The sequence below is a fragment of the Ambystoma mexicanum genome, chromosome 7p (genome assembly GCF_040938575.1).
Source record: "Ambystoma mexicanum isolate Mex_15411 chromosome 7p, UKY_AmexF1_1, whole genome shotgun sequence".
In the NCBI taxonomy this organism is placed as follows: Eukaryota; Metazoa; Chordata; class Amphibia; order Caudata; family Ambystomatidae; genus Ambystoma; species Ambystoma mexicanum.
The window spans coordinates 815,929,975-815,942,068 of NC_090939.1; the positions used below are offsets into that span (position 1 = coordinate 815,929,975).

The 12,094-nt window shown below is 44.1% G+C and overlaps 1 protein-coding gene across 4 annotated transcripts in view; it reads right to left on the reverse strand.

Annotated features, from left to right (window-relative positions):
* PHKA2 (phosphorylase kinase regulatory subunit alpha 2) overlaps positions 1–12,094 on the reverse strand; it is an 840,998-nt gene that overhangs the window by 484,545 nt on the left and 344,359 nt on the right. The window lies entirely within an intron of this gene.

A 12,094-nucleotide genomic window follows, 5' to 3' on the forward strand; every position in this document is an offset into this window, starting at 1 on the left:
ACATTGGCTTGTATGTTTTCTTCTGGGCTCAGAACTTTCACAACAAAGTTCAACAAACATTTGCAAGGGGGCTCCCTTCCCCAAGCTTATTACACTTCGGGTCTCCCTCTGCCGGGCTCAGACCACTTTCGGATGTCGAAGACTTTCAAATGTGTGTGGCTTTCTTTATAGACCAGCGCAGGACCACTTTGACTCAACGTTCAAGGTTTGTCTTTCACTCCCCTTATCTAGGAGTTCATTTTGCTTACTTCACTTTTGCCGTTCATTCGCTTTATCGCTTCAAACAATGTACCTTTCACTGAGACTTTCGAGTTGGCTACTTCCTTTTTTCACAGCTTTCCTTATTTCAAAGTTCATTCATAGGTCTGCCCTTCTTCGCGTCTCATCCACACACATGCAGCCTTCACTTGCGATAGAATGTTGCTGCTTCAAACTTTAAACACACAACGGTCTCTCAGCTCACCGGCTGTGTGTGCTTCTTTCTTGGTTTTACGATTTCCAATTTACGAGTTAAGGCTAGTACCACAGGCTTGGCTTTGGATCCCCAACTCTGCTGTTCTCCCGGGAGGGTCGCTGGTATCTTTGAAACACAGTGTAGCCTTCTGATGTGGGATATGGCGTTCTCCACGTGTCCTTTGCGGCCTGTCAGAGGCAATGACCTCCAGTAGGGAACTCTTGGGGTTTTCAACCCTCTGCTCACATCTCTTGGTCCGTCGCTCTACTCCAGTAGCTTTGCCTTCGCCCGAGAAGTTCTGCTCCTACTCGTGTTCTGCCTTGCTCAGAGTGTGTCTCTAGGTTCTGCCTTTTATTTGTGTGATGAGAGCTAATTGGTGTCAGGTGTATGCACTGAGAATCAAGTGCCTGGCTTTGTCTGACCCGATTAGCGGGACATGTCCAGCACGTTATGTGAGAGTTTGTGTTGTTACTCTCAGTCACCCTCTTCCCCGGGCCAGTGTTTGTGTAAAAAGGTGCAAGGGGGGAGTTGGGACCTCGGAGAATCCTAAAAAATAGGCTGAGTTAGATAAACAAAATAGGGGTGACACCCCCAGGAACTGGATCCAAATGCAGTGGTGTTACTCACCGCTCCGTAAACAGGTCAGGAAGATAGACAGTTGACCTTGGAGACGATATGTATACAGGAATCGATATTCAGCCTCCAATTCCAGCTCCCCTGAGTTCGAGACTCAGGCTTCCCCAAGAGAGGGGCTCTTCTTTACAAAGTACCTCTCTACTGTTTCTAGTGGAACAGGCAGAGATGTCAGTTGAATAAAAGAGCGGGGAGAATACACACCGCCAATACCAAAGCTAGGCAGGGATCGGAGTGGAACTTTCCCCGGAATGGACCTGAATAGTGGGACTCTCAAGATTAAACGATTTCCAGGATTGGAGAAAACGACAGGATAAAATAATAAACAGGGAAGTTAGTACAGGGAAGTGAACCCAGGCGGCACGAGGGTCGCACTAGAGCCGGGTTGGTGCAGGAACAGGAGAGCGTCAATATGCACTTTGAAAATAAGTTTCTTGAGTGATATAGTTCAATGAATGTCCCAAATCCAGTAGAGAGGAATACCAACAGAACAGCAGGTAAATAGTCAAAGATGGCGCTGGTCGAAATGGAAGTAAATAAACACAGTTGGTTACCTGAAACACATGCTTCCCAAACGAAGATTGGAGCAACTGAAGTATTCCGAGTACTGCTGACGACTGAGTTGCAAAAGACAGCAGGAGCAGGAAGAACAATCCAAATAACGTTCTGTGTCAAATGCCAGAAGATCACGACAATGGTTAGGGCGTAGAGAAAGCAGTCCAGGGACAGTCCGGGTCGATACCGTAGCGGTCTAAGAAGTGCCAATGGAATGGGAGACGTAACAATCCAAAAGTTCGGGCAAGGGTCGGAACCAGGAGATCAAGTTGGAATTTCGTGACAGGATTTCACAAAGGTAAACGGACGTAACCGCAAATACTAAGAAACACTAATTAGCAGCAACAAGCCCGCTGGAAGACGGCAGTTTTAAACTCTTAAGAGGGGCGTGCCTTCATGTACGTCGTTCACGTACGAGACGTGTCAGATGACACGGGTTCCGCCATAGCTTGTACAGACGCCATGGCAACCTGTATCTGCTCCAAAAAGGAGCCTGTGAATGGGACGTACGCCGCAGGGTGGTTTTCTGCCGAAGTGTAACAGCTGGCCGTGTCCTGGCCACTTGGATGACAAGTCTGCGAGGACTAGTGGTTGAGACACCCTTTGTTTGTCACAATACCCACAATATTCCTCCATAAGAAAGCCAATGTGTTAGTTGTCATCTCAATTTGATAATATTTTCCCCATTTGCTCCTACTCTTACTCTGCATCCACAGTCGAATTCAAGCATATGCCCTGTGTGTTTATGGTTACCTTAAACACTTAATTTGCATCTATTCTCCACATGATACAAGTTTTAAAGACAAGTTAAGTACTTCTGTAATGTTCTTACTGATGGATGAGTTCTTCCTCCCACAGATGCCCCATCTTAGATATATATCTTTCAGTGTCAGCTGCCTTCAGAAACGTTTTCAGACCCTAAGAGGCACATGTGATGGTTACGCTTGACTCTGATGCGCACCCGGGATTGTAGACATGCCACGAGGGGCAGTATATGTGAAGACATTGGTGCTCCAGGACTTTCTTTCTGCGTTTTTCCCTAGCATTCGGAAGTTGAGGGCTCACAGAACAGAAAAAGGAGAATGAGCTAGTCAACAAAAGGGTATAATGGGAGGTGATCAGGAATCTGTGGGAAGAAGGACTAATCCATCAGAAAGAAGATTAACGTAAGTCAAGTCATCATTTATCTTCTAATAGATTAGTTCCTCCTAGAGATCTGTTATCTTAGACAGTCTCCCATAGCCGGACAGAACTCTGGAGGGGAAAGGATAGTAAAAATCTGCCATCTAAACTAGAAAGCTCTGGTCCACCACTCACCCTAACAGGGAGGCCTGGCCAAACAATGCATCCAGGCAGTAGTGCATGTGGAAGGAAGCCCACGCCTGACAGAACTGGGAAACCTCCCTGCAGGGCAGAAGTGACAGCCAGACCTCTTGTCGAATAAGTCCTGAGATCTTCAGGTGCATCTTTGCCAGCCAGATCATAGTACATGCATAAAGTCTACTTGATAACAGGTCTCCCTGCATGAAAGCTGTCCATCCTTCCTTATGTGCGTGTCTGAGAGCTGTAGTAGCTGTGAGTCTGGGTGAGATCTAGTTGATGAAGGAGGAAAGAATATTGGAAGATTAACTTTTGGAGGCAGGTGGAAATCTGATATGCCTCTGGGAAGGAAGGTCAGTCCTACCCACAGAGCAACTTTTCCCTTAGAGAATAATATACATGAAGACTTCAGCAAAAGAGCCTGGAGTTCACACACCTGCCTAGCGGAAGTGATGGCAACCTGAAATATCACCTTAGGGGTGAGCAACTTTAAAGAACAATAAAAAATGGGCTCAAGTGGGGCTGCCATCAAGAAAGTGAATGCATGATACAAGTCCTAGACCTGAACAGCAAAAGGGCATGGTGGAATGGTGACTCAATCTTATATGAATTACATAAAAGTGAGGATGGTAAAAACAGGCCCTGCCCATGGGAGCTCTTAAAGACCAAAATACTGCCAATGTTCACTTTCAGTGACATTCTGTATGCCCGGTCAGGCAAAAGAGGGCAGGAAATCCAGAACAGCAGAGAAAGGACAAGTCAAGGGGTCGAGACTTCTGTCCCTGCACGAAGACAAAAGCTTGCACCACTTGCAGATAGAAAAAGAATTGGTGGCAGGCCTCTGGGTAGAGAGGGGTATATCCAGGATGCTGACTGACAAACCCCACTCCTTATAGCTCTGCCTCTCAGCAGTCAAACATTGAGGTTGAGGCTGATGAGGTTTAGGTTTAGGTGCTGGAAAAAAAACCTCTGCTATCAGAACAGACAAATAAATTGAACAATGTTACTCACCCTGTTCTCGAGGAGGAAAGCCCTGCCCAAGCAGATGTCCAGAACCGCTCTGAAGGTTGTCCAACTCCAGGCCTGGAGGGCCAGAAACATGTCTGATTTTCAGGATACCTCTCATTAATATTCATGAGATAATTTTGCACACAATGATTCTAAATGCATGCAAATGTATTCTCATGAATATTCATGAGGGATATCCTGAAAACCCATCAGGATTCTGGCACTCAAAGCCTGGAGTTGGACATCCCTGGATTAAATAGAGCGACTGAGGAGGGATAACCCGAGACTTCTTCAAAATTAAGAGACAAGCAGACACTGTGTGTTAGATGGCAGGTGTGTAGCTGGTGGGCAGCCACAAGATCTGGCATGTGGGCTTCAATGAGCCAATAGTAAGTTAGAGATGCACGTGAAGGTTGTCTCTGCTGAGAAGTGCAGCCACCCCTGCTAACCTGATGAAGTCCCTTGGAGAGAAGACAGTCTAAAGGGCAGGACCTTAAACTGAAAATGGGTGGACCCATTGGCAAGATCCAAGATGCGTTGCAGGCCCCTGTTCTTCTTTTGTACCAGAAAGTAAACATTACAAAGCTCCTCCCATCTCTAAAGAAAGCATATGCTCTATGGTGCGCTTCATAAGAAGTTGGCAAACTTATTCCCTCAGCAGGGCATCTGGAAAAATCAAGAGCGAGAAGCAGGACAGTCTGGAGGGGGTTACAAGAACAAGAGACAATATCCCTGTAAGACGACCTGTAAGGCCAGTGCATCGGAAGTGGTGAGTTGCTGCTTCTTGATGTGCAAAGGCAACCACCCCTCACCAAAAAGTGGTGGTCAAATTCCAATTAATAGGGATTTTGGACCTGGGGTCCCAGAAGGCATAGAGGCGACACCTCCTCTCTGAGCTCCTCTCCCCCTACCTTGAATGGGAAAAATGCTGGCCTTGCTTGCCCGATGGCACCTGACCCCTAACACAGTGCGTGAAGGAGAACAAGCTTTGAAAGGTGGGAGCTTTAAATTCCTACAGAGACTCATCCGTCTTTGCCTCAAAAAGATTCCCACAGTTGAAGGGCATTTCCAGGAGTTTAGCCTAGACATCAGCTGCAAAACTCACTCATGAATATCTGCAGAGGAAAAAGCCCATACCTATGGCTCCAGCTACAGAGTCAGATGTATCCAGCCCCAACGGAAGGCTCTGATGGACCACCTCCTTCCCATCTACAGCAAGGGATGTAAAACCTTCTTTCATCTTTGGCAGGGAGACTTTCCGCTGCCACAGAGGCCACATTCCATAAACAATGGATGTACACTGGCAAAGCGCAGGTAGCGTTCACTTCCCTCAAGATGCAAACACTTTGTGGCCAAATGTGTCTGCATCTTCCCTGGTACGGGAATGTCAACGTTTTGGAGGATGAGTACAAGAGTGGCTTCCAGGCTTCATTAGGCTTCCAGGGGATCATTAGGGGAATGAGACTGCTTGTCACGCTTCTTCATCAACTTCTTTTCTTTACTGTCACCATTGTGTAACTAGATTTGTCGCGATGTTTGTCCTCCCCAGAGCAGTGTTCCAACCCATTTCCTCTGAGAAGGGGCCCTTGATGGAAGAGTGCTCCAAAGCAGGAGACTTGTAGGGAGTGCATGTCCCGCCGTTGAGGAGGAAGGTATACAATTTAGCACCACTCTCCCTGAGGGCCTTTCCCTGCATGGACTGTCATGAACCGCAGTCCTCCATGTAATGTTCCTCCGTCTAGGCAGTAAAGACATACCATTTGGGTGTCGGTGATGGACATCCGCCTAAAGAGTCCCTAAGGGCTTGAGGCCTACCCTTGGATTAAGCATGATGCAGTTGTTTTTGAAAAATGCTAGTGGCAATCCTGAGGCGCATACTTAGTGCACACATAAAAGGAATTGAGGTCATGGGGCACCAATGGATCCTTAAATACTGCCCCTGATGTCATCTCTGGCATCATTGGCATGCATCAGAGTACAGCACGGGGAATACAGAGCCGCATGGCACCTCCTGGATCCAAAGGCTGCTAACAATTAAAGATATATATCTAAGATGAGAATTATGTGGGTTGAAGGAACACATTGGAAAGCTCCTTTATTGATTGGTTCAGGAGTTTGGAATAGAAAACACTTAAATGCTTGGTCATGCCGTCTCACTTCTGAGATGACTTTATCAGGATGGGAGGCACTTTGCAGGAATATATCTCGAATGTCAATTAACAGTGGTGAGAGGGCAAGGTCAAGCTACTGAACAGGGGTTTCTGGATACCTGAGCGTATGTACAAACAAGGCCTAAGCACATCTGATGACTGCTGGGGATGTCACCAAACAATATGTTCAATGGAACATATGTTATGGGACTGGTACAAAGATAAAACCTTCTGGAGGTAAATTGCCTGTGTAATGAATACAGTTCTTGATGTTGACAAAGAATATGACGTTGTGACTCTGATCTTGGGCAAAGAAACTGAGTTGGATGATTTGTCATATACACAGGTTACCTGGATCTATATAGCCTCTATGGTAGCCAAACAAATTATCCCGCAGAATTGGAAATCTACGGTCTTCCCGACAAGAGCTATGTGGCTTCAGGAAATGCATACTCTTTCCAACATTCAGAGAGTTGCCTCGAGGAATCAGAGGAAAGTCAAACTGATTGAGGGTACTTGAAGCAGTTTCCTTGAAGAGGATTTGTAATGACTTGGGCTGGAGTGTCTAGAAGTGTTCCAGAGAAGTTGATTATTGTTTTTTTTCTCTCTTCCTCTTACCTTTCTCTCTGTCTTTTCTCCTTCCATTGTTCTAGACTTGTTTCAAAATGATATTTTTTGAATGACATTAATGTGTTAACACCAAAAATGCTAAATAATCATTTTAAAAAAATGAGAAACATCCTTCATAGTTTGGGCTATTAGGTGGTGCTACCTTTAAGCCGAAACTGTTGTCATTGAAATAAGAGCTTTAACATAAGAGCTTCAAATATGGGCCTTGAATGAGGGTCTGTAATGCTTTTCCAATGGAGATGACATTTGAGGAGGAAAACACAGTTATTAGGATATTGAATCCCTCCCATTCCCTGCCCCTAGTCATGCTAATCCCTATGGCCAATCCCACCCACACCTGCCCATCTCGGAACTCTTTGAGCTCTTCCATGGAGGCAGCCATCTTGGATGACTGTCTCTAAGGAAGCTCCCTGAAAACAAGCTGAAACAAGCAGCCATCTTTATATAGGAAAGATACCATGCATCGTCCAAATAAAATTATACATTGAATCATGTGAGTATAATATTTTTTTTTAAAGTATTTTACAATACTTTCGACAGCAGTCATTATTTCTGTCGTTTCTGCGATTCATGTCCTTGTTTTTTTTTTAATATAGCTAGGGCAAGCACAATCTCACAAACACACAGAGGACAGTGCTCGTGGATTTTGAGCACTGTCCTCTATGTATTCATGGGATTTTGTACACAAATCACATTGTAAACTGAAATGACAAATAAATAAATACTCATGTGGACCAAAAATAGTATGACAGCAACTTTGTTTTCCCTATTTGGAACGGAAGAATACTAGTATATGAATGCAAAATGATGTCAGCCTAAAAAGATCTTCTATGTGTTATGCAGCTTTTCAGTCAAGTCATAAAGACACACAAAAAGAAAACTGTGTGGCAATGCTCTCTGTTAGTAAACATTATGGGCCTAATTGGAAAAATTGTTTTTCAATGGGAAAATCAACGTCAATGCTTCCAGAATAAATTAACTGCTTTTAGAACTGCCTTCTTACTGCTTGGGAACTGTCATTTAAACATTCCACCTGCTTGAGAAATAGTAAGAAAGCATTTCTGTTGGTTTAGGGCAATTTTGACCTTGCTGGGTGGCTCCCCTTTTCTCAGCAAGCAAGTCTGGCAGCTAAAGCAGCTTTTCACCTGTTCTGAAGCGCAAAGACCACATAACAGAGATGCAAGGTGTGCCTGGTGAGAATTACAGGTAGGGGAGGGCAGCCCGCTGGACATGTTTGCAAGTTAAGCCTAGATTTCGTATTTAATTGAAACATAATAGAGCTTACATGTTCATCTTCCACTCACCACCCGGTGAGCAAGGTGTGCCCCCTTTGTCCCCCGGTGACTCTGAGAACCCAATGAAGACATGAGGTTCAACTCTTGTTGTGTCTTCACCAGAAGACACAGGAGACATTAACTCTCCCCCAATAGCTTCTACAGGACAGTAGAACAGAATGCCAGTAACTGTGTGAGCTCAGCTCCCAGAAAGTATTTCAGGGTCAACCAAAGGTGGTTACTTGCACTAACAAACTGCAGTGAGACTTGCGCGTCTCCTAATGGCCCCCACCCCAATCTTATTTGCTTGCTTGTGCAGCAGTGGTCTCTGGTGTAGCTCTTTCCTGGAAGGGATACTCTTAAAGCAGACGCTACATGCATCTTATTTTCTCCTGGCAAGAGAACACTCAGGATCTCATGGTTGCTTGTGTTCCAGTCAGCAGGCATCGCTGACCAATCTGGAGGCTTGCCAGCATTTTCGGCTCATGTCCAACCACCTAACACCAGGACAAGAATGCCCCACAATATCTCTGCACCTTTGCTGCGGCTCCAAGGCTGCACCCCGATAAGTGGACATGCACCATTGGACATTTTTAAGTGCAGGTAGGCAGTATGGCCAGCTGTGCTTAGGATGTGACCATGATGGGTGAAGTGCTATAGTGGATGCAGAGCAAGTGAGGGGCAGAGGCACGTTAGAGGTGAAGGAAAAATGTTAGCAATGCTAGTTAAGATAGATAGCTTGGTTGACCGAATGTTGCTGACTGAGCACAGAATGCAATCTATAGGTTACATGTTTGAATCCCATTGAGGTGGAATCAGGAATTCATCCATCTGTGATTGACCAGAATTAGGACAATCATGTTTCGGGATACATTTGTTTTTTTGTAGAGCAGAGCTGAACCTTGTTTTTCTTGCAGGTGCAGAGAAAAACTCTATTTTGGTTGCTATCTTATCTTGCAGCCAGCAGAGCCCAGAACTTTTTACTTGAAGTTACGGGCGCTTCCGTTTTGATGCATTTTGTTGAATCCCTTCGGATTATGTGAGTACCGTATGTTGGAGACAACACAAAGCTTGTAGGTGTTTGGTGATTTTCCCACCCATTGATTGACAATGTGTATAAAAATATGAGGTATTCCACGGGGACTGATATTAGATGCCTACAAAAGCCCAAACTGTTGGCACTGCCAATGCTTGTTTAATATGGTTTGGTTATGTAATGCGAATAACTGGGCAGGACTGGATTATTTTTTGCAAAGCATTTAGGTATTTCGTTAAATGATTTTCTTTCAGTTTAATATTCAACTCACGTACTGGCACATGGGAGTGACCAAAGTCAGATTCAAGTTTTATGTTAGTTTTCTTTCTTGTCCTGGTTGCTGGTCCCTCAATTAATTCTATTTTTAAATACATTTTGTGCCAGATTCTTTGAGGGTGGCAAACAAGGGAAAAATTAATACTTTTCTGGCTATTCCTAAAATATCATGTGGGTCTTTACAAAGAAATTGGGAAATGAAAATCAGTCACCTAGATTCCAGTGAGAGTCTTTCTGATCAGAAATAATGCGTCAACAGCCAAGCTGGAAGATTCAGTTGGAATAAGACTCCATGCCAACACGTTAAGAAATTGATATTTCATTTGGCTCCCTTGCAGCAGTGCAAAAATGACTGAGGGAACCTTTGGTTAGTATCATTTGAAGAAATCACAATTGGAGACATAGAAAATCCAGATTTAAGGATGGGATTGAGCCAGGGAGGTTGATGGATGTCCTTTCATGGGTCTTTTAATATTAAAGACATTGCACTGGTAATCCTTCTAATTCATTCGTCTGAATTTGTATTTGTGGTACATCTAGCAAAGTTCCCCATGATCCTGTCCCATCCCTGTGCTCATGTAAGGGAGGACAAAAAGGGGTGACGACCAAAAAAAGAGGCTTGTTGGCATGAAGTGTAGAGCTCAGAACACATGTGATATTGTTGAACTGTAGGCCCAATGGGGCTACGGTGAAGAGCTGAGTTTGCAAAACGTAATGAGCGATTGGGAGCCCTTGCTTGTGTCTGACACTGAGGGGGACAGCAGTAGTGAGGAGTTGGAAGAACAGAAAGAGATAGGAGTGGCAGAGTCCAAATGCAAATTCTGGGAGAGTGGAACAACAAACTGAGAGAGTTAGATCCAGGAGAGATTGGAAGGCCCAATCAAGAAAGTGAATAGCTTTCACATGCTGGGAGGCGATGTCCACCTACCAAAGTACCTCAGAAGAAGTTGCAAATTCTGAAGTGCAGAAATTGGGAAACATTTACATTGTGGGAACCTCTGAGGCAGTAGTTGTGGTTCTGAAGGAAAGACAATGAAAGACAACTGCACTGTGGGAAGTCAAGTCCACTGTCACAACACCACTAAAGAATAGACTTTGAATTCTCAAGTGTGTACTGTGAAAGACTATGGCACTGTGGGAATTAGAGTCCATGTTACCAATGCCTTTGAGACACATGTTACAAAAACTAGAGCAAGAAAACCCAAAGACATTTGGATTATGGGACGAGTAGCCCACATTCCCAAAACTCTGATGAGGAGGTTTTGAATCATGAAGTGTGAAAAGTGAAAGATTATAGAGGAGGGAAATGTAGTATAGGTCCTGCACTATGGGAATTGAAGTACACATTCCCAATACCTTTGAAGGAAATTATGTGAATCCTGAAGTGAGGAATGTGGAATTACATTATGGAAATCAACATCCAAGTAGCCTATACCTCTGAGGAAACGTTGGGGTACAGTGAACCAAGAAAACAAACTGTATTTTGAAAAATCGAAAAACCAGTCCAACCTAACGCTCCAAGACCACCTTTCAACAGGAATGTTAAATAAAATATTTAAAATATATACCTGGTTCAAAGTCATAATTTATCGATTATATCTATAAAAGCTCTACCATGCATAAAAGCTATGTAAGGATCATATAGTATCTGTTGTTTGTTTTTAAATGGCTGGCAAATTTAGAAGATGATTTGGATTTGAATGATATCAGTCTTTATGTGGTTTCTGTTAACTTATGATTGCTTCTTAATTATTAACTAATCAACAAATTAAAGCATAGACCGGGTTAAATGGTCATCTGGAATAGTCACTGGATCAAGGACCATAGGAATATTTTCGTAAGCAGAACGTATATTTCACTGTCATTTTGACAAATATTGACTACTGAGATAGGCACAATTATAGACAACTTAAAGTGCAGTAGGACCAATTCAGAGTCAGGCATAGGGCTGTCATGAACTCACCCTTCTTAGTTTTCTGCTGGATCTTTAAGCCACAGAAACATTTGTCAGTAATACAATTGCTGCTATGTAGGAAGAAGAATTGCAGTAGAAATTAAGGTAAATACTAAAGCTGGTAGCTAGTCTTGCTTACTCTGATGCCACCAGACTGAAAGTAATTAAGCTCAGGTTCTGTGCCCTGTGTTTTCCATGAGCCCTTTTTGTAATCAAATGACTCAAAATCCTCCATAAAGCAGGACCACAGTGGCCCCATTAGAAGAGACATCTTGGCAGTCTAGGATAAGGCCTGAAATTCAGCAAGCCTAGGCAAGGCTATTTTAGGTTAAGGGAGTTTCAGGGCTTGGCCTTGAACTCCTTGGCAGGAACTCTCTTTCACACCCTTATGTCTTTCTTCTCCCGGAAGCCAGAGGAATTTAGTAACATAAAAGGGGGTGTACCCAAATTCATCCAACCTCTAACTCTCGGAGGTGGAAGTGTCTCTCACTCAGAATCTATTGGATTTCCAACCATTGCCAATGACTTCCTCGGGCTTGGAAGAAATGTGTGATAACCCTACAGCTGACAATGAGGTAACACTTACATTCTGCAAGCTTGGAAAAGTATCAGTCAGTGGGGTGCTTATGTCCATTCTACAGTGGTGGGCTGTCACTCCTATCCTTCCAGCCAGACTTCTAGAGCCACCTGGTGCAAATGGGCTTTAACATGGCAGTAATTCTAGAGCTATGTGCCCTAAATCCATAGCATGGGACGGGCAAGCGTACAACAAAAGGACTTTTACTGCATTTTGTGGTAGATGGA